Source organism: Mustela lutreola, chromosome 15, assembly GCF_030435805.1.
Source record: "Mustela lutreola isolate mMusLut2 chromosome 15, mMusLut2.pri, whole genome shotgun sequence".
NCBI classification, from domain to species: domain Eukaryota; kingdom Metazoa; phylum Chordata; class Mammalia; order Carnivora; family Mustelidae; genus Mustela; species Mustela lutreola.
The window spans coordinates 68,538,368-68,561,413 of NC_081304.1; the positions used below are offsets into that span (position 1 = coordinate 68,538,368).

A 23,046-nucleotide genomic window follows, 5' to 3' on the forward strand; every position below is an offset into this window, starting at 1 on the left:
CATTAGCTTATAAAACATTTTCGAACTAACAAATAATATTTTTGGTAACTTTTACTTGCTGATTTAATCACTTTTATGGCTTTGGATATATTTAGATTTTAATTGTGTGTGTAGAAAATTTATAAAGATATATTGATAGAAATGTCATTTTTACCTTTTTTCTTATATATCATTTGAAGTTGTTTATAATTTCTTCTGATTTTTATTTTTAATTTTAAAGATTTTATTTATTTGACAGAGAGAGAGAGATCACAAGTAGGCAGAGAGTCAGGCAGAGAGAGAGGGGGAAGCAGACTCCCCACTGAGCAGAGAGCCCAATGTGGGGCTGGATCCCAGAACCCTGAGATCATGGCCTGAGCTGAAGGCAGAGGCTAACCCACTGAGCCATCCAGGCACTCCAATTCTGATTTTTAAATTTCATTTATATATCCAGAATTATTTTCAATTTTTCAAACCCAATATTGTTTGGGGATTTATTTATTTATCTTTAGTCAGTTGCGATAGAAGTTTGCCTTTTGAGGTTAATGTTCAGCATGAAATCAGCCATAAGACTGGGCTTGCTAAAATGTAACAGGAAGGCTGCTGGGGGGAAGAAGTTTTCAGAGAAGGGATAGGCCTTTGGAATGCTTAGGCCTGATGGACCTCTCTGCCTTTGGAATGCTGCAGAGACTTGCTTTCCCCAAGGCTCTCTTAACCCAAACAGCCACCCTGTGATCTAAGAGATATATGCATTGTCCCTTAAGCTATGTCTAGGAGGACAGGCAGATTAGCATATCTTATCTTTCCTGTAAACAGATCCTCCTAGTTTCAGAAAGACCCCTTGTCAACATCACAGGCCTCAGAAACAGTGATAAGGATTTGTGATTATTGTGAAGGATCAATAAAAGGAGGAGCAAAGAAGAGCAAAGGGTCTTTGCTCTGGGCATTGACCCCCTTGCCTTCTACTCTCTTTCACAGCCAAGTCTGGAGTGACCTTTCATTTGTTGGGATAGGGATTGCTGGCCATTCCCAGCATTTGCCTGTGTCTAGGTCTTCAGTCTCCTTCCAGGTTTCATACGTATATCTGTGTACAAATGACAGTCTGTGTTTGTGTTGTTTGTAATTAAATTAAACTCACACACACGTGTGTGTGTAAAACTTTTATGTAGTTCAATAGATGTGTTCATTATTAACTATAAATCTATATTATCTGGTGCAATGACAAAGTATCTTTAAAATATTATGCACAGTGAAACAATATTTTTATAAAATATATGCTTATATAATTGTAAAATGCACTACATGCATGGAACAAATCTAGATTTAAGTACACTAAAACATTAGTACTCCTTACCTCACTGTAGGTGAATTGGAGATGATTTTATTTACCTAACCTGCAGTTTAGCATTTCTCAGGAGCAACCATTACTGATTTTCATTTTAAGTGGAAAATTTTCTTTTATATTGTACTGACATTTTCCAAAATGATTCCTTTTAATTATATCAATCATTTTCTCAAAATGCTCCAGTGATTTGTTGTTCCCAAAGGGTAGAGTTTAAATTCTTTATTCTAATATTCAAAGTCCTCTGTCACTTGGCAGCAAACTGTATTTCTTCTCTTATCCTAATTCTCACACTAAATACAACAATTCCAACCAAATGCTTTTACCAGCTGTTCTCACAAATTTCTCTCTCCAATCTTCATACTTTTTGTGCACTCTGTTTCATCTACCCAACTGAAAATATCTCTATCTTTTTTTTCTGCCTATGTGAATCCTACCTATTCTTCAAAATGCAATTACTCTTTCTTCATCTTTTATAAAGTCTTCCTGGGGGGAAGGGAAACAAAACAAAACAAAACAAAAGGGAGTTCTTTGAATATCTTAATGCCAATATTACTTTACTAATTTTCTAATTAATATTTTACTACTCTGGCATCCATTTTAGTGGCATTAACTCAGGATTGCATAAACTCGTTGCATTTTGGGACATGTTCGAAGCTGCCCAGCTAACAGGGTGAGTGGGGAAAGCTATCCAGTGCGTGCATGCTGGCTACTCAAGCTGTGTATCTTAGTATAAAGCTGCATCTGCCCAGAGCAAAGAAAGACTATTTTTTTTTTAAGATTTAATTTATTTATTTGACAGACAGAGATCACAAGTAGGCAGAGAGGCAGGCAGAGAGAGAGAGAGAGGGAAGCAGGCTTCCTGCGGAGCAGAGAGCCCGATGCGGGGCCCGATCCCAGGACCCTGAGATCATGACCCGAGCCGAAGGCAGCAGCCCAAACCACTGAGCCACCCAGGCGCCCCGAGAAAGACTATTTTTATAAAAAGATTCCATCCATAGAGGAAGTCATGTTGCAATTATAGTCTGTCCAGAGACTGCATCCTTATATAAGCCACAGGATGTTCAGATAAATAAGTAATTTCATGGCTCCTCATAGTTAACATTTTAAAGGGATTATATCTGTTCCATCAAATTAGGATATGGAGTGTTTCTGTAATTTTTTGTATACATTAGATCACCTAGCACAATGCCACATGAATGGTTTATGAACAGATATGCACAATTCAGATATATCTGACATGAAACAAAATTTCAGGGATATCAAGACAGATTCCTACATTTCAAGCAAATTGTAGCTGCAGCAACTTTGCCACCTACTTTTACAAACGCCTGTGAGGCAATGAGAAGAGTTTGGAAGATAATAATCACCATAACCTTTACTCATTATCAGTTATTACTTAACAATAGTAACTAGCATTTAAAGACTATTTTACAGGTTTAAGGTACATCATCATTAGATAATACCCATGTCCTTCCCATTTGTTTTTTGATGCCTAGGTTGGTACCTGGAATAGTAGTCTCCTGGCAAATATTTCTTAAAGGAATAAAATAAATTCAATATTAATTATCACTACATACATAAGTGAAACACCATGGACTTTTTCATACTGTTGAGCATCCTGTGATGGGAGTGGGAAAAATCAGAGTCACAAGGCCAGCAAGTGGAATGTACTCTCTGTTGTGGCTTTCTTATTAAAAGAAGGAGTGGAGAAAGCACATTTCCTGCAGAGTACAGGTAATAAAGAGTATACTAAACTATAAAAGTCACTTAAGCATTCTCTTACATGTTCATAATGGTATTTAAAATCAAATAGTTTATTTTCCTCCAAATTAGAAATGTTTTTCTGGTAGAGGCCATGCTGCCTGTGTTTATTTGAGAAACAGACCCAAGTTAATATGCTTGTCCTTAGGGATTTCAACAAGTGACCTTGGAAAGTTGTCACAACTAAATATAGAGCTGAATATTGTGATGAATGCTATTAGAAATAGCCACTTTGAGAGTTTGTCTCTAGCATATTAATTGTGGAGATGTCATCAAATCTGCCACATATGTTTACAATGGCTAGCTACAAAAGAATACAGGTTGGAGAGCTGTTCACACAGACGTGATGCAGTGTCATGCACCACTCTTCTGCTGAAGCCAGAACAATGTGTGCAGCCTTTTGCAGGGAACATGCACTTGGTTTATTCCATACACTCTCACTAAAAATGCATTCTGCTTCAAAGCACCAGAAAGTGGTGCTTTGTGATAACACAAAACTTTTAACCTCCGGTTGTTCTATTGGCATTAGCTTCTGGGAAATTCTGATCTGAGCAAATAGCACAACTTTAAGAATTGTTCAAGTCCTTGCTGCATGCATATGTTTCTACGTGCTCACTTTCACTGTGGTTGAATACTTCATTATCATTTTTCTTTGAGTTTAAAAATTTGTTTTATCTTAATTATTCATGTTTTTGGTAATTTGCCTGAAAGTCCTTAGAAGGAACTGAGGTAAACATGTAGACAAATTGTTCTCCAGTACAAGCTACCAAGTTAAAAGTAGAAACAGAAAAATGTGGGAACCCATTTTACAGATAAAGAACCTGAGGCACTTCTCTCTGCCCACCTCCGATCTCTGTCTGTCAAAAAAAAAAAAAAAAAAAAGAACCTGAGGCACTGAAGTGTAACATGACCTAAGGACAAACACAGATTTTTAAACCATAGCTGTGTGAATCTTCACAGTCCCATTTGTTTTCCTCTTCTCACAGGGACATGTGATGAGCGCACACAAACTTGCATAGTTTCATCCCTCACTGGTTTCCACTCTGTCCTCAGCTGTGCCCTCTGCCCCATTTGCAACAGAACCTAAAAAGGTAAAGAAAAAGACTGTTGACTTAGATTAAACTGTGCCCCCAGACACCCAGTGTGTTCCCACTTAGAAAACGGGTTGACGGGCACCTGGGTGACTCAGTGGGTTACAGCCTCTGCCTTCAGCTTGGGTCATGATCTCGGGGTGCTGGGATCGAGCCCACATTGGGCTCTTTGCTCGGCAGGGAGCCTGCTTACCCCCTCTCTCTGACTGCTGCTCTGCTTACTTGTGATCTCTCCCTCTCTCTATCAGGTAAATAGATAAAATCTTAAAAAAAAAAAAAAAAAGAAAGAGAGAGAGAAAGGAAATGGGTTGACTTGAGTTCAACTTTTCTTTTTTTAAAATATTTTATTTATTTATTTGACAGAGAGAAAGATCACAAGTAGGCAGAGAAGCAGGAAGAGAGAGGGTGAAACAGGCTCCCACTGAGCAGAGAGCCCAATGAGGGGCTCGATTCCAGGACCCTGAGACCAGTGACCCACCCAGGAGCCCCTCAATTTTCTTTTGCAAAATTTCAACTAGGTATCTTAACACATGCCAAATATTAAACCTTGAATTTGAAATCTTTTCTGTGGATTTCTTATTGATATGTAATGCTTGGGATGGGATTTGTTAAATGGCAAATATTGTAACATAGTATTCAAGTTAAAGTCCCCTAGTTTGACCAACTTTGAGAAGGAAGCAAAAAATTGCATCTGCATCAGGACTATGTCAGAAACTGTGCCAAGGAAGGTCTGAAATGAATGAAGATACTACAAAGTGTCACAAAGCTAATTAGTGTGCTGAATCTTCCTGTAGAAGGAAATTTGCTGGATCCTAATTTGAGAATGACCTCAAGTCATACTCCCCAAGGTACTATTAAAGAAATACCATACTGAGGAGGACTTTTGATAGATGAATAAAATAAATATTTATTCTCTCCATACATAAATAAGTTTATTTCTTTAACTGTTAAAGCTAAATCATTTATTTTTATTACAGGTTTCTTTATTACAGAGAGCCTTAATGTGTTAATAAACACTGTCAGTCTCAAAGAAAGGAAGGCAATGATCAGTTTCTCTTTAGTTTCTGTGGCCAAGGGTAAAAAGCTTCCTGAAGATTGTGCCCTACAAATCACAGTTTGTGAAATATTAAGACACATAAGAAATGATACATCACTTTACTTACTGTTATTCTAAAAAATAAAAATATAAGTGTATAGATAGTCTTAAATGCATATTTGATTTTATGGGTGTGGAATCCTGTTGCTTGGGTTTGTATGTGGCTCTACCACTTACTAGTTGTGTGAACTGGAACAAATAATTTAGCTTTCTGTTCTTTGGTTTACTCATAGGCTAAATAAGGATAATGAAAGAAGACAAATTGCAATGATAAATGTATTTAGAGCCTATAGCTGCACATTTTTCATTTTCTAATTCACGTTTTTTTCTTCTCACATGAACATTTGTGTGGTGTGTGCATTAACTTGGCACAGCCTCCTTCCCCTCTTCACTGCTTTCCACTGATTCTTCAAGTGTGCCCTTCTCTTTTCGAGACAGAATTGGGTTGTTTTGATGATTCCTATGTATAGAAGAGCCTAGAAAAAAACTCAGTGAATATTAGCTAATGTACATGTGATTTATTTTTTATTAAATATATTATTATATATTATATATATATGCATAAGAAATATATATGTATGCAATAATTATAAATAACATACTATTTATATATATATTTATATATCAGTATATTATAAGTCTTATATGTTATGTATTATGGAACATATATTATTAAATAATATTTATATATTATTATATTATAATTATATAATTATATATATAAGGCATATATATTTATAAGGCGTAAATATTCCTACAATCATGAATAAAATAATTTAAAAATAATTATATTTAAAAACATCTCCAAGTTGATAGCTTATATTTTACTGTTGTAACACATATACATTAAGTATCATGCATTTTCAGTCTTATAAAATCTCTCTACCATGCCTCCAAGGCAAGTTCCCTCAAGAGCTGGAGAGGTCTTTTGGCCAGAACCTTTGCACATTTAACCTCTATACTGTTCTGAGACTAAGTATAAGCACATGTCTCCATAGGAAGCATTTAGCAAAGCATTTGCTACCATCAGCTGAGTCCCTATAATGTGCACAATTCTTGACACCTGCTATTTCAAATCCTCATGCTTGTCTTATAAGGTCAATAATGTCACTGTCAGATAAAGAAACTGGGGCTAGAGGAAGTTTCACAGCTAGTAACACATGGAACTTGGATTATAAACCAGGACTTACTGATGTGAAAGTTCACTTCTTTGAGCTCCCTGCTGCAGCCATAGGAGCCATAGGAGCTCAGAAATCCAATCCAGCCATGACTCTCACATGGAGAGGCTAGGTGGCAAGGCAACTGAAGCACACCAACCAGATTAAGGGCAGCAAAACACGGAATCAGGAATTATCCCAATGAATCTGAATACTCCATGCCGTCTTCTATGTTTAATGTAAAATGTGAGAAAAATGAAAGGATTATTTTCCTAATTTTCTATTTTTCTATTCATTAGATTTTTGAAAATGTCTGTTTAAGTTCTCCCCATAAATCAATATCAATGGTATGTCTTAGCTTAACAATGAGGCTTGCTTACTCAGTTGTATTGTTATGTGAAGTTGCACAGATATACACTTAGCACGTTTTCTTAAGAGGAAATAAAATATTTCATATTTTACTTCATTAATCTCCTCAGTACTCCTACAATTTCTAAGGAAGTATTCACTTATACATACGAATCAGGTACACTGGATTCAGAAAGAGCGGCGTCAGTAGAAGCTTTAATTTGTCAAGTTGACAAGGGTATTTCCTTGTTCATGATGCCATATCTAAAACTCAGGCTTTCTTTAGTGGTCACAAATCACTAAATGAGATTATAATGAATAAGGTTTGGACATGGAAGAGATTATCATGTTTTCAAACTATGTATTACCTAGGTGCTCATTTTACAATATTTACCAAATACCTACTACATGCAGGCATTGTTCGAAGGGTTTTAGATACAGCAAAGCACAAAATAGGAAAGAATCCCTGCATGTGTAAGACTTACATTCAAATGGGAAAAAAGATAATAAACTGGTGAATTACACAGACACACCCTTTACATACACCACACCACCTTACATATAAAGGTGATAAATGCTATGGAGAAAATGAAAGCAGGAAAGAAGAGGAAATACAGTTCAAACAAAGGGAGGTCTGATTTTAAATAGTGTGTTCAGGAAAAATCACTGTGAGAAGTCGTTTCCTTTTTTAGATTTTTTTCCTTTTCGTTCCTTTTTCTTTCTTTCTTTCTTTCTTTCTTTCTTTTTTTTTTTTTTTTTTTTTACTTTTTATTGCTCTTGTTTTGTGATTTTTTGTTTTTAAAATTTGAAGGTGGTCAAGCGCAACCTATGCTGGTGTTGGTCAGGAGTATTCCTGCCAGGAGAAATGATTGTAAAGATGGGCATGTACCTCGTGTGCCAGAGGAATAACAGAGAAATCAGTGGGGCAGAATGAGTTTGTGGTGAGGAGTCCAGGAACAAATGAGATCAGACAGTTAATAGAAGTCCAGCTCTTACTGGTCTGGAAGAAAGTTCTAAAGATTTTGGTTTTGGCTGAGAGAAGATAAGCTATCTAGTAGTAGGTTATCTAGCAAAGACTTTGAGAAGAATTATGTGATAAGATTTTTATTTTAAAAGATCACTCTGGACCTTTTTATCTAATTTATAAAAAGCTGCAGAAGACTGGCCCACAGATCTTATAATGACAAGAAGATATTTCACCAGAAGGCAGAAAACACAAAGAATCATAAATGAGCTAAATTCTGAATGGGTGAGGCTGTTCTTAGGAGTCTAGAGACCCATGGATGCTTTATCACTGGTTCAGAGCTAGAAGGAACAATCATAAAAGAGGGAATTGAAGAAAAAGCCCACCTTCAAATGACACCATGAGGCCTGGTATGAGGAATGAGAGTTCCCAGATATCCTACCACGGAGTGAATCGACAACAATCAGCACTCCCCACCCTCCTCACCCCGCCATGGGCCTTCCACTGCAGGCAACAATACAGAAAAGACTCAGGAATAAGTGATAAAGTCCATAGAATTTCTCCCAAAACATCCAAGACCATTGCTTGGTGCTGAGCAGCAGCCTAATGAAGGGTTTTAAAATAACTATGGTAAATATATAATAAAACCAAGTGGAAAAGAAAAGTGATATATAGGATCAGATAAGGAGTCTCAGCAACTCAAGGGAAACTACAAAAAGTAAGTAATGGCAATTTTAGAATTTAAAAAATACATTAGAAATTAATAGTCATTTGGTAGATTTGACCATAACCCAGACACAACAAAGGAAAGGATCAGGAACTAACATATAAAGACCCAAATAGATTTTAAAGAACCAAACAGACCATCTGAGACTTGTAGGAGAGTATTAAATGGTCTAACATACTTGCAATTGAAGTCCTAGTAGGAGATGTGAGAGGGATAGAGATATAATGTTTTTGTTTTGTTTTAAATAATGAAGAAAATAAACCCACAGATCTAAGAACAGCAATAAACTCCAAACAGGAGAAATACTACTTAGACACACCAGAGACAAACTGTTGAAGACCTAAGATAAAATGAAAATCGATCAATCAACCAAGCAATTGGACACATGACATTCAGGAAAACAAAAATAAAGATGTCTAGGGGCACCTGGGTGGCTTAGTTAAGTGTCTGCCTTCAGCTCAGGTCATGATCCCAGGGTCCTGAGATCAAGCCCCACATTGGGCTCCCTGATCAGCAGGAAGCTTGCTTCTCCCTCTCCCACTCCCCCTGCTTGTGTTCCCTCTCTTACTGGGACTCTCTGTCAAATAAACAAATAAATATAAAATCTTAAAAAAAAAAAGATGTCTTTCTTCTACTCAGAAATAGTAGAAGCCCAAAGGCAGTGGCAGGGAATTTCACCTAAGGCAAGAAACATCCAATGTATAGCCAGTGGACATGGTTTTCAAAAATAAGGTGATATAAAATTATTTTATGGCAGACAAAGACAAAATAAAATAATTTTCAGGCTAAAGAAGGGAAATCATATGTACATGTGAATTAATGTGGATGAAACATATGACAAAATTCAAAATATATTATAATGAACAACTCTCCACAAATTAAGAATAGAGAGAAATCATCTTCATTTTCTGAAGAGTGTTTACAAAATTCTAATGATAGCCTACTCCTTAATGACAAAAGACTGAATGCTTTCTTTCTAAGACTGGGAACACAGTAATGATGCTTGCTCTCATCATTTTCATTTGACGCAGTACTGACATTTCTAGTCATTGCATTAAGGTAATAAAAATTAAAAGCCGGGGCGCCTGGGTGGCTCAGTGGATTAAGCCGCTGCCTTCAGCTCGGGTCATGATCTCAGGGTCCTGGGATCGAGTCCTGCGTCGGGCTCTCTGCTCAGTGGGGAGCCTGCTTCTCTCTCTCTCTCTCTCTCTCTCTCTCTCTGCCTGCCTCTCTGTCTGCTGTGATCTCTCTCTCTGTCAAATAAATAAAATCTTTAAAAAAAAAATTTAAAAGCCTCCATATTAGAAAGGAAGAGGCAAAGAACTACTTCGATTTATAGATGACTTCAATGTCTGTATGAAAAATCCAAAAAAATCTTTAAAAAACAAATCCTAGAATGAATACATGAGGTTGGTTAGGTCACAGCATCCAAGGCCAATACACAAACATTAGATGAAAGTTCAAATTACCTCTTCCAGATTCATCTCTTGTAGTTACTAACAAGCTTCATTGCATGGTTTTCTCTGTGAAATGTAGTACTTATCTCTCCAACTGATATATCACTTCTAGAATAGGCATTAGAATTCATATAAAATATATATGAGAAGGCACTACAGTAACTAAAATAAAATCTTGTAAAAGGAGAGTAAAGTGAGAAAAATCACTCTACCCTTATGGAAGAGCTAATATATATATATATATATATATATATATATATATATATATATATATCTAGACTAATTACATAGTGTAGTCTTGGTAGAGGGAGAAGGGCTGCGGTCAGTGCAACAGAAGAGAGAACCCAACAATAGACCCACCTAAATCTGTCCAGCTGTGTTTTGACAAAGGTACAAAGGCAATTCAGGAGAATAAAGATACCCTTTTTCAGGAAGTGGTGCTGGAGCAACCAAAGGTCCATAGGGAAAAAAGAGCTTTTGTGGAGAGGTTAGGCCAAATGCCTGAATGTGGTGGATGCAAGAAAGAACAAGGGAAAGATGTTTGCAAAACCCCAAGAACAAAATATTGTTTGGAACATAAGTATCATAAGGACCAGAAAGAATTATGAGAGTGGCAGGAAAAAGCAGGCCGGGTCAAGAAAGTAACATTAACAAAACCTTTGTTCTCACTTAGAAAGGGATTATAGATACCAGTCCTTTGTATTCATTAAAAGTCATGCCTATAATCCATCTAATTAATAGAAGCTATTTGCTTCTACAAATTTCTATTATTGCACATTGTAATTATAATTGGATTTTTACTACTTTTAGCTGATCTTCTCCTCTGATATACTAAAATATTATTTAATAACCTGTACTGTGGTTTTCCTCATCACAGTTCCAATGTCTAGTAACTGCCAAGCATATAGTTGGAACTGGAGAAATATTCATTAAATGCAATTAAACTAAATGAATCCAAGTTACTAAATGGCTTGATTTCAGTTTTAAAGCCATTGCTCTCATGCTCTTTACCCCTGAAACTTTGCCTAAGCAATTTTCCCCCAGACTCTCTCCAAATGAGTCTAACTTCAGCCACAGGTCCCACTCCTTCTATGCTATTTGGATGCAAGTTCAAATTAACTCTTCCAGATTCATCTCTTGTAGTTACTAACAAGCTTCATTGCATGGTTTTCTCTGTGAAATGTAGTACTTATCTCTCCAACTGATATATCACTTCTAGAACGTCCCTAGAGTTCCCATAACCTTTAGATTTTGTTTGTTGATAGATTATATGTTCCCAGAGAGGGAACATGAATCTCCTATTTCTTCTGTTCCTTTGTGTTCATCCTTATTTCTAGCATTTCTTCAAATGTGAAGTCAATGCTGTGGTTATTCCATTCATGTACTAGATTGTATTTGACTCTATAATATTCCAAACCCTGAAACTAATGAAATAGATTTGCTTCTTGGATAATTTATCATAGCAATGATATTTTCAGTCTAGATTTCTACAGCTTATCTTCACTAGATCATCCACTTAGTACATGACATTTCTAATAGTTACTTATAATCTGGTTAAGATATGTAGTATTAATACAGGTGTTTTTTTCTTCTTCTTTTTGTTCCTAACCACATGTCTCTGGTTGAGTAGAATTAGCTGTGGGGTGTTTAAGCCAATGGGTCAACAATGGCATGGAGTCCTTTCTAGGGAGAGCGTATCTCAATAAATGTTTGGATTGCTTATGGATAAACTTTTGCTTATCATCAATAGGCAAGAGAAATAAAGTAAGAACTAATTAGGTCTACATAGTAACTAATAGCATTTATGAGCTATATGTTTGTATTTTGAGATGGTTGATGAGAATCCAGACAGCGAATGCAGAGAGTACTTCAGGAGAGAGCAAGATCCATATGAGGAAAAAGTGATAATTTAGACCTAAAAAAAAAAAAAATTAAAAATTCTTGCTCTGTGACTGATCCCATTAAACAGGCAAAAGCAAGCTTAAAGAGTAGGAGAAAATATTTGCAAACTACATATCCAGCAAAAATAGCTCAGTAATTAAAATGTATAAAGAACTCCAAAAACTCAAAAGAATTAAGAAAAAAAAAAAAGAAAAAAATAATCCACAAAATTCCAATTAGGAATTGTTGATGATGACAAATTTGTAATAGAGCTTGAAGTCTGGAATTGTGATGCCAACAACTTTGGCTTTCTTTTTCAATATTCCTCTGGCTATTCGAGGTATTTTCTAGTTCCATATAAATTTTAGGATTATTTGTCCCATTTCTTTGAAAAAAATGGATGGGATTTTGATAGGGATTGCATTAAATGTGTAGATTGCTTTAGGTAGCATAGACATTTTCACAATATTTGTTCTTCCAATACAGGAGCATGGGACATTTTTCCATTTCTTTGTGTCTTCTTCAATTTCTTTCATGAGTACTTTAGAGTTTTCTGAGTATAGATTCTTTGTCTCTTTGGTTAAGTTTATTCCTAGGTATTTTAGGGTTTTGGGTGCAGTTGTAAATGGGATTCACTCCTTAATTTCTATTTCTTCTGTCTTGTTGGTATAAAAAAAATGCAACCAATTTCTGTGCATTGATTTTATATCCTGACACTTCATATAATTCCTATACAAGTTAGAGCAGATTTGGAGTGGAGTCCTTTAAGTTTTCCACATACAGTATCATATCATCTGCAAACAGTGATAGTTTGACTTCTCTTTTGCCAATTTGGCAAAATTTGGATGCCTTTAATTTCTTTTTGTTGTCTGATTGCTGAGGCTAGGACTTCTAGTACGATTTTGATTAGCAGTGGTGATAACGGACATCCCTGCCGTGTTCCTGACCTCAGCGGAAAAGTATTCAGTTTTTCTCCATTGAGAATGATATTTGCAGTGGGTTTTTCATAGATGGCTTTGATAATATTGATAATATGTGCCCTCTATCCCTACACTTTGAAGAGTTTTAATCAGGAAGGGATACTGCACTTTGTCAAATGCTTTTTCAGCATCTATGGAGAGTATCATATAGTTCTGGTTCTTTCTTTTATTAATGTGTTGTATCATATTGATTGATTTGCAGATGTTGAACCAACCTTGCAGCCCTGGAATAAATCCCACTTGGTCGTGGTGAATAATCCTTTGAATATACTGTTGAATCCTATTGGCTCGTATTTTGGTGAGAATTTTCGCATCTGTGTTCATCAAGGATATTGGTCTGTAGTTCTCTTTTTTGATGGGATCCTTGTCTGGTTTTGGGATCAAGGTGATGCTGGCCTCAGAAAAAAAGAGTTTGGAAGTTTTCCTTCCATTTCTATTTTTTTTGGAACAGTTTCAGGAGAATAGAAATTAATTCTTCTTTAAATGTTTGGTAGAATTCCCCTGGGAAGCCATCTGGCCCGGGGCTTTTGTTTGTTTGGAGATTTTTGATGACTGTTTCAATCTCTGTACTGGTTATGGGTCTGTTCAGGTTTTCTATTTCTTCCTGGTTCAGGTGTGGTAGTTTATATGTCTCTAGGAATGTATCCATTTCTTCCAGATTGTTGAATTTGTTGGCGTAGAGTTGCTCATAGTATGTTCTTATAATTGTTTGTATTTCTTTGGTGTTGGTTGTGATCTCTCCTCTTTCATTCATGATTTTATTGATTTGGATCCTTTCTCTTATCTTTTTGATAAGTCTGGAAAGGGGCTTATCAATCTTATTAATTCTTTCAAAGAACCAGCTCCTAGTTTTGTTGATTTGTTCTATTGTTTTCTTTTGTTGTTGGTGGTGGATTTTGTTTGTTTGTTTGTTTGTTTGTTTCTATGTCATTGATTTCTGCTCTGATCTTTATTATTCCTCTTTTCCTGCTGGGTTAAGGCTTTCTTTGTTGTTCTTTCTCCAACTCCTTTAGGTGTAGGGTTACGTTGTGTATTTGAGATCTTTCTTGTTTCTTGAGAAAGGCTTGTACAGCTTAATATTTTCCTCTCAGGACTGCCTTTGCTGTATCCCACAGATTTTGAACACTTTTGTTTTCATTATCATTTGTTTCCGTGAATTTTTTCAATTCTTCTTTAATTTCCTGGTTGACCAATTCATTTTTTAGAAGGATGCTGTATAGTCTCCATGTATTTGTGGTCTTTCCAAATTTCCTCTTGTGATTGAGTTCTAGATTCAGAGCATTGTGGTCTGAGAATATGCAGGGGATGATCCCAATCTTTTGATAATGGTTGAGATCTGATTTATGACCCAGGATGTGGTCTATTCTGGAGAATGTTCCATGTGCACTAGAGAAGAATGTGTATTCTGTTATTTTGGGATGGAATGTGTTGAATATACCTGTGATGTCCATCTTGTCCAGTGTGTCATTTAAGGCCTTTTTCCTTGTGGATCTGTTGCTTGGATGATCTGTCCATTTCAATGAGGGGAGTGTTAAATTCCCCTACTATTATTTTATTGTTGTCGATGTGTTTCTTTGATTTTGTTATTAATTGGTTTATATAGTTGGCTGCTCCCATGTTAAGGACATAGATATTTAAAATTGTTAGGTCTTCTTGTTGGACAGACCCTTTGAGTATGATATAGCGTCCTTCCTCATCTCTTATTATAGTCTTTGGCTTAAAATCTAATTGATCTGATATAAGGATTGCCACCCCAGCTTTCTTCTGATGTCCATTAGCATGGTAAATTGTTTTCCACCCCCTCTCTTTAAATCTGGGGGTGTCTTCGGATCTATGATGAGTTTCTTGGGCAGCATATTGACGGGTTTTGCTTTTTATCCATTATGATACCCTGTGTCTTTAGATTGGTGCATTTAGGCCATTTACATTCAGGGTAACTATTGAGAGATATGAATTTAGTGGCATTGTATTGCCTATAATGTGACTGTTACTGTATATTGTTTCTGTTCCTTTCTGATCTACTACTTCTTGGCTTTCTCTTTGCTTAGAGGACTCCTTTCAATATTTCCTGGAGAGTTGGTTTGGTGTTTGCAAATTCTTTCAGCTTTTGTTTGTCCTGGTAGCTTTTTAATCTCTCCTTCTATTTTCAATGATAGCCTAGCTGGATATAGTATTCTTGGCTGCATGTTTTTCTCCCTTAACACTCTGAATATATCATGCCAGTTCTTTCTGGCCTGCCAGGTCTCTGTGGATAAGTCTGCTGCCAGTCAAATGTTTTTACTGTTGTACAATACAGACTTCTTTTCCCAGGCTGCTTTCAGGATTTTCTCTTTGTTGTTAACAGTTGTAAATTTTACTATCAGGTTGCGGGGTGTGGACCTATTTTTATTGATTTTGAGGGTCATTCTTTGCATCTCCTGGATTTTGATGTTTGTTCCCTTTGCCATATTAGGGAAATTCTCTACAAAAATTCTCTCCAATATACCTTCTGCTCCCCTCTCTCTTTCTTCTTCTTCTGGGATCCCAATTATTCTAATGCTGTGTCGTCTTATGGTTTCACTTATCTCTCAAATTCTCTCCTCATGGCCCAGTATTTGTTTGTCTCTCTTTTGCTCAGCTTCTTTATTCTCCATAATTTGGTCTTCTATATCACTAATTCTTTTGCCTCATTTATCCTAGCAGTAAGAACTTCCATTTTTTATTGCACCTCATTAATAGCTCTTTTGATTTCAACTTGGTTAGATTTTAGTTCTTTTATTTCTCCAGAAAGGGCTTTTATCTCTCTGGAGAGGGTTTCTCTAATATCTTCCATGCCTTTTTCGAGCCCAGCTAGAACCTTGAGAGTTGTCATTCTGAACTCTAGTTCTGTCATATTACCAATGTCTGTTTTGATTAGGTCCCTTGCTTTTGGTTCTGCCTCTTGTTCTTCTTCTTGTGGTGAGTTTTTCCACCTTGTCATTTTGAGCAGATAAGAATATACAAAGGAGCAATAAAATGCTAAAAGGGTGGTTAAGACCCCAGGAAAATGTGCTTTAACCAAATCAGAAGAGACCCCTAGTTGTGGGAGAATGAAAGGGGATAAAAAAGAAGTTCAAGGGGAAAATGGGTTTAAAAAAAAAAAAACAAGGAAAAAATATTAAAAAAGAAAAAATATATATATACTAGACTTGTGACTAGAACAGGGTCACTCACTTAATTTTGGGAGTATTTCGGTCTCTTAGAAGAAACTACCTCCCAAGATTTTAAAGGATGAAAAACATATAAGTGTAGGCACAATGAAGGGATGAATAAACCTATAAAAATGAGGAAAAAAATTTAATTTCTAAAAAATAAGTTGATAGAGCAAGTTGGTTGGGACAATAAAAAAAATAAAGTGGAGAGAATTTGCTCAGGCTGGACACTAGAATAATCTTGGAGCTAGACCTAGGGTATATTTTGATCTATTATGAAAAGTTATACCCCAATTTTTTAGTAGAAAAAACCCTATATGTAAAAAAATATATAGTTAGATACAATGGAGGATAAAATATGACTATAATAATGAAGGTTCAAAATAGATTATTATTTTTTAAGGTATTTTAAAAATACACTAGTTTAAAAAAATCACTTAAAGAGGAAAGGGTAAAAGTTAAAAAATATATTAGCCGAAGAAAAAAGAAAAAATATATAACTGGAAGACTAAAGAATCATTGGGAGAAAGCCATGAATTCCTTGTTTTGCTTTCTCCTCTTCTGGAATTCCACTGTTCTCCTTAGTAAGTGAAGTTGATCTTGGCTGGGTTTCTTGGTCTTCTGGGGAAGGGACCTGTTGTATTGATTCTCAAACGTCTTTGCCCGAGATGGATTTGTCCTGCCCTTACCTGCGGTAGGGCTAAGTAATACGGGAGCTTTTGTTCCCTGAAGGCTTTCCGTAAAGTTCTGAATGATGGAATGATAATGGCGGTGTCACAATCCGGCCCAGAGGAGTGGAGAGCTCAGGGCCCCACTGCTCAGTGCACCCTCAGAGAAAAGTGCTTAATCACTCTCATCTTCCTGACCTCTGGCCATGCTTGGAGAAAAGCGCTCTGTCATTCACACTTGGAGAAAAGTCCTTGGTCATTCTCATCTCCCTGGCCTCTGGCTGTACTTGGAGAAAAGAGCTCAATTATTCCTGTCTCCCTGGCCCTTGGCCATGCTCCAAGCTCACCCTGCCTATGCCTGGTTCAAAGTAACCCTGGGTTGAGAACTCACTCCTCAGCTTTGTCTCTGTAGCCGGCTTCCCCATTCTAATACCTGTGAGTTCTGTGACACTCAGATACCCCTGGTCCTTCTGTGACCCTGAGGGACCTGGGGCTATGCTGACCCCACTTGGGCTTCACTCTGGTTTAGCCTCTGGGGTGATATCCCTCATTGGATCAAACTTTTAAAAAGTCCTGATTTTCTGCTCCATTGCTCCACCGCTTGCCGGGAGCTGGTCCCTCCCCCTGCGGTCTACCTTCCCGTTCTTTGGGTTCACTTTTCCACCAGTTCTACCTTTCAGAAAGTGATCAATTTTCTGTTTCTAGAATTGTTGCTCACCTTCTCTTTGATCTCCCATTGGATTTGTAGGTGTTTGCAATGGTTAGATAAGCTATCTAACTGATCTCCTGCTACCTGATGTCGTCTTAGCCTGCTACTTCTCTGCCATCTTGAATCCTTCCACAGAATATGTGGTTTTGATTATGTTGATGTGTATTCTTTCTGTACCCAGTTTGGTGAGTATTTTTATTATGAAAGGGTGTTCAATTTTGTCAAATGCCTTTTCTGCATATATTGAATTGATCATGAGTTTTTATTGATGATTCTATTAATATAATGCATCACATTTACTGATATGTGCTGGTGAATTCAGTTTTGTAGCATTTTGTAGAGAATTTTCACATTTTTGTTTATCAGGGATATTAACCAGTAGTTCTTTTTGTTGCTGCTTTGTTTTTTTTTGTTGTTGTTGTTGTTGTTTTTTTTTTTTTTTGGTAGTGCTCCTGTCTGGTTTTGATATCAAGATAATTCTGGCTTTGTAAAATGTGCCTCTGAGTATTTCAACCTCTTCAACTTTTGGGGAAGGGTTTTAAAAGTATTTGTATTATTTCTTCTTAAATGTTTGGTAGAATTCACTGTGGAAATCATCTGATTCTGGACTTTTATTTGTTAGAAGGTTTTTATTACTGATTCAATCTCCTTACCCCTTATTGGTCTGTTCACATTTTTTATGTCCTTATGATTCAGTCTTGATAGGTTGTATGTGCCTAGGAATTTGTCCATTTCCTCTAGCCTTTTGATTCGCTGGCATTTAACTGTCTTTTATCCTTTATATTTCTGTGGTATCTGTTATAATGTCTCCTTTTTCATTTCTGATTTTATTGAGTCTTCTCTCTTTTTTCTGAATTAGTCTAGCTGTCTTTTTTTATTTATCTTTACCAAGTCTAATTTTATTTACCATTTTTAAAAATTTTCTAGTTTTTTAATTCTATATTTCATTTATTTCTGCCCTAATTTTTACTTTTTTCCTTCCTTTTGCTACTTTTAAGTTTACTTTGTTCTTTCTGTATTTTTTGAGCTGTTATATTAAGTTCTTTATTTGAAATCTTTTTAAATATACATTTATAGCTATAAAATTTCCTTTTATAACTGCTTTGCTGCTTCTCATAATTTTTTGGTATATATTTTTTTATTTTCCTCAAGATGTAATTTTATTCCCACTTTGTCTTCTTCTTTTGATTTTTTATTTGTTTAAAAATGTGTATGTCTGTGTATTTGTAAATTTTCCAAATTTCCTTCTGTATTGTTTCTAGTTTCATATTATTTTGGCTGGAAATATACTCGATATGCTTTATTATTGATTTTTGGGGGACTCTTGTTTTGTGGTTTAAAATGTGATCTATCCTTGGGGCGCCTGGGTGGCTCAGTGGGTTGAACTGCTGCCTTCGGCTCAGGTCATGATCTCAGCGTCCTGGGATCGAGTCCCGCATTGGGCTCTCTGCTCGGCAGGGAGCCTGCTTCCCTCTCTCTCTCTCTCTGCTTGCCTCTCCATCTACTTGTGATTTCTCTCTGTCAAATAAATAAATAAAATCTTTTAAAAAAATAAATAAAATAAAATGTGATCTATCCTAGAAAATTTTCCACGTGTGTTTGAGAAGAATATTTATTATGATACTATTGGATGGAATATCCTTTATTTAAAGGATAGGTTCATTTGACATAGTTCTTGTTTGTTTGTTTTGTTTTGTTTGTTTGTTTGTTTGTTTGAGAGAGAGCAGGGCAGAGAGATTGAGCAAGGGGTAAGGGAAGAGACAGAGTGAGAAGACCCCCTCCTGAGCAGGGAGCCCAATGTGGGACTCTATCTCAGGACCTTGGGATCACGACCTGAGCCAAAGGCAAAGGCTTAACTGACTGAGCCACCTAGTTGTCCAGGCATAGTGTTTAAATTCACTATTTTCTTATTGATTTTCTGTCTGGATGATCTATCCATATGTAGGAGTGGCGCATTATTGTCCCCAGATACTATTGCTATTTATTTCTCCTTTTTGTTTAACATGATATTTACAATTACTGTATTGATGAATTGATGACACTTTTCTTATTGTATAATGACCTTCTTTGACTCCTGTGGTGATTTTTAGCTTATATAAACCATATTTTGTCTGTTATAGTTATTGCTACCCTTGTTTTCTTTTGTTATCATTAGCTTGGAATATCTTTTTCCATCCCTTTACTCTCTGCCTATGTGTGTCCTTAAAGCTAATATGATTCTTTTATACGCAACATATTGCTGGATCTTGTGTTTTTTGTTTTTTTTTTAATCTATTCTAGCCTTTCTATGTCTTCCAAATGGATGATTTCATTCACTTACAGTTAAAGTAATTATTGATAGGTAAGGACTTAACTATTGCCTTTCATTCTTTTTATATTTCATGATTTATTTAAATTTTAGTTAATATATAGTGTAATATTAGTTTCAGGAGTAGAATTTAGTAATTCACCATTTACATATAACATTCAATGCTCATCACAAGTGACCTCCTAATAATTATTACTGACTTAACCAATTCCCCTGCCCATCTCCCCTCCAGAAACAATCAGTTTGTTACTTATAGTAAAGTGTATTATGGTTTGCCTTCCCCTCCCTTTTTTTTTAATTTTTTTCTTTCCCCAGTGTTTATCTGTTTTGTTTCTCCGTTAATTGTTTGCTCTTTTTTTTTTTTTATCAGAGAGAGAGGGAGAGAGCGAGCACAGGCAGACAGAATGGCAGGCAGAGGCAGAGGGAGAAGCAGGCTCCCTGCTGAGCAAGGAGCCCGATGTGGGACTCGATCCCAGGATGGTGGGATCATGACCTGAGCCGAAGGCAGTTGCTTAACCAACTGAGCCACCCAGGCGTCCCTAATTGTTTGCTCTTTTGTAGATGCTCTGCTCTTTATTTCCTGTCTTGTTCTCTTTGTTTGTAATCTGATGACTTTTTGTGGCAGTATGTTTTAACTTCTTTATCAAAATCTTTTGTGTATCTACTACATATTTTTTATATTTACCATTAAGCTTATATAAAATACATTAGTTATAACATTCCATTTTATGTTGAAAACAACTGAACTTCAATAGTGTACAGAAAATTTATACTTCTCCTATAACAACAGGTTATTGATGTTTTTACATTTTAGATCATTTTTATATTGTACTTTCAATAAAAGTATATTGAAAAGTATAAAAAGTTATTTTTAATAGGCTTGTTTTTTTTAACTTTTAAACTAGACTAGTAAATGATTTATATATCACCATTACAATATTAGAGAATCTGGTTTTGACTATACATTTACCTTTAGCAATAAATAAGGAGCCATCCATGCATCCATGTTGCCATCTTGATGACACCACCGTCCCCAAATCTTCAGTAAGTGTTACTTTATCTCTTTTTTAAGATTTTCTTTCTTTATTTGACAGAGAGAGAGAGAGAGCTCAAGTTGGCAGAGTGGCAGGCAGAGGAAGATCGAGAGGCAGGCTTATTACCCAGCAGTGAGCCCGATGCAGGTCTTAATCCCAGGACCCTGGGATCATGATCTGAGCCAAAGGCAGCTGCTTAACCGATTGAGTCACCCAGGGACCCCTAAATTTTACTTTAGTTAATACATGACCATTTTTTATTTCTACTAATAGACATATCAATTTTATTGCTTTTAATATTAAGGTCTTCTCCTTAATATCATTATCATCTATTTCTTTTTCAATTTAATAAGTGTTGTTTACATTTGTGGTGGTAAGTATGTAATTCATGTATGTGGTGGTATGTAAGTAATTCAAAGATGAATTTTAAACTCTAGATCATATGCTCCATTGTGGCAGATATTTGTCTTATTCATCCCACCCACAAAAAATTAGTACTAAATAGGTCTTTGTTGATTGGCTGAATGAATTAAGTGTTCTGACACTAGCATAGCTGACCCAACCAGAGATAAGGGAGAAAATATAATGAATGATTGTCAAATGGGTGAACCTGAGATAAAAAGACACTTTTAGCTTCGTTAGTTTGATATACACTCCGGATAACATTCCAACTATGCATGGATTTTTGGAAAGCAAACAACTCCTCTCCTAAATAATAAATTTATTAATTGCCTTCCTTATGAGTCCTGACAGCAGTCAGCTTTGTGGGTTTCTGATTCCATTCCAAGAGGTTGAATGTCTGTTTGATTTATGTAATAGGCAACAGTGTCATGAGGAAAGACTTGTAGGATAAAATTTCTTAAAGATGGGAACACAGATGGCTGCCTATGGACTGTGAGGTGGGTGTTAATGAAAATGCATTGAGCAGTAAGAGAAGGGCAGCTCACAACCATAGGAAAGGTGCCCTGTGTTTTTGTTTTGTTTTGTTTTGTTTTACAAACAGACACCATTTCCTCTCCCCATGGAAATTTTCAAATTTACTTTGCTCTAACAACCACAAATACTTAGGACATTATGAACACAATATGGGCATTAAAGGATAAAAATAAACAAAAATTTAAGTAAATGTTAATTGTTTATCATTATTTCAGCCATGTTTTTCTATGCTTAACTGCTCAAAGAAATTACACAGTCTGGTTTCTAAATATTATACCAGGCTGTTAAACTAATGCAAAGGGTTTTATGGAATTTTCTATAACACCATCTAGATTTTCTACATTGGCTGTCACTCCTGAAAATTTTCAGTTTATAAATGTGCATGCATTGAAACAGCATATATTTACTATAATAATATTCACTGGTTATTTACCTGGTATTTACTTACCTGGTATTTATTTACTGTATTTTGATCCTTTCTAATTGTTCACTTTCTTCCATGTTTCCCCCTTATTTCTACAAATGTCAATCCATCACATGTTATGTAAAGTGAAACAAAGAGGAACAGCTGTTAGTAGAAAGGATTAATAGGTGATTTGATGTTACTCTGTGAGATATTAAGTAATAGGCAAGGTATTTCCATATCATCATTTCAATATATTTCAGTAATACAGAATAGTTGTTATGATTTAATTAAACCTTTATTAAGTCTTTATATATATATATTTTTTCCTAACTCACAAGTCCGCCCTTCATGTCCCATTCAAAACCCACTCATTTTATGGAATAATTGTTTATCTTCCCAGTACAATCTTCATTTAACTTATTGCTCTGGTGTGCTCCTTTGGCAGCACATATATTAACTTATTGTTCTGGGTATAAAAAAGGATAGGAATGGAATATTTTGTAATATGATATTTTGTTCTTTCCACACTACAGAGTCTGTGTAAGCATTCTTTGATCAGAGACCTAAGGAGGAGGTCCAAATTGAAGAAAAACAAACAGAAAAAAGAAAATGTTCCCAGCCCTTTCTTGTAGTTTCATTTGCAGGAACCACAAAAGCAAAGATATTAATTTTTTTTCTTTTTTTGTAAAATTAATTTTAAATTTTTTATTGGTTTATTCCCCCTTAAACTCATCTGATAATAGAAATCCACCAAACATTCTTTCATGATGTTGCCTGTAAACATGTAGCCTTTAAAAATTTTACACAGTAGTCTCACCTGTAGAGTAGATGAACCTTGACTCAAAAGTGTCATCATAGACTGTGGTGACACTTGTTTTGCATCACGACCGTTTCCCGAAAGCAAGGCCAACGGCTCCTTCTCTTCCCCTGGGGTGGTGTGCTGCGCCTTCCCCAGACATGCTCCTGGGGAGCGCAGTTACAGACATGTCACTTTCCTTAAGGCTCTTTCCACAGGCGTAACCACAACAG

General features: G+C 35.9%; 1 protein-coding gene across 1 annotated transcript in view; it reads right to left on the reverse strand.

Moving 5' to 3' along the window:
* Positions 1–3,971: 3,971 nt before the first annotated feature.
* LOC131815721 (conserved oligomeric Golgi complex subunit 2-like) overlaps positions 3,972–23,046 on the reverse strand; it is a 163,183-nt gene continuing 144,108 nt past the window's right edge. The window contains exons 7-8 of the mRNA XM_059147593.1: positions 6,463–6,657; positions 3,972–4,168 (exon numbers count right to left, since the gene is read on the reverse strand). The gene's annotated coding sequence lies outside the window, so the exon portion shown is untranslated. The remainder of the gene's footprint in view (positions 4,169–6,462; positions 6,658–23,046) is intronic.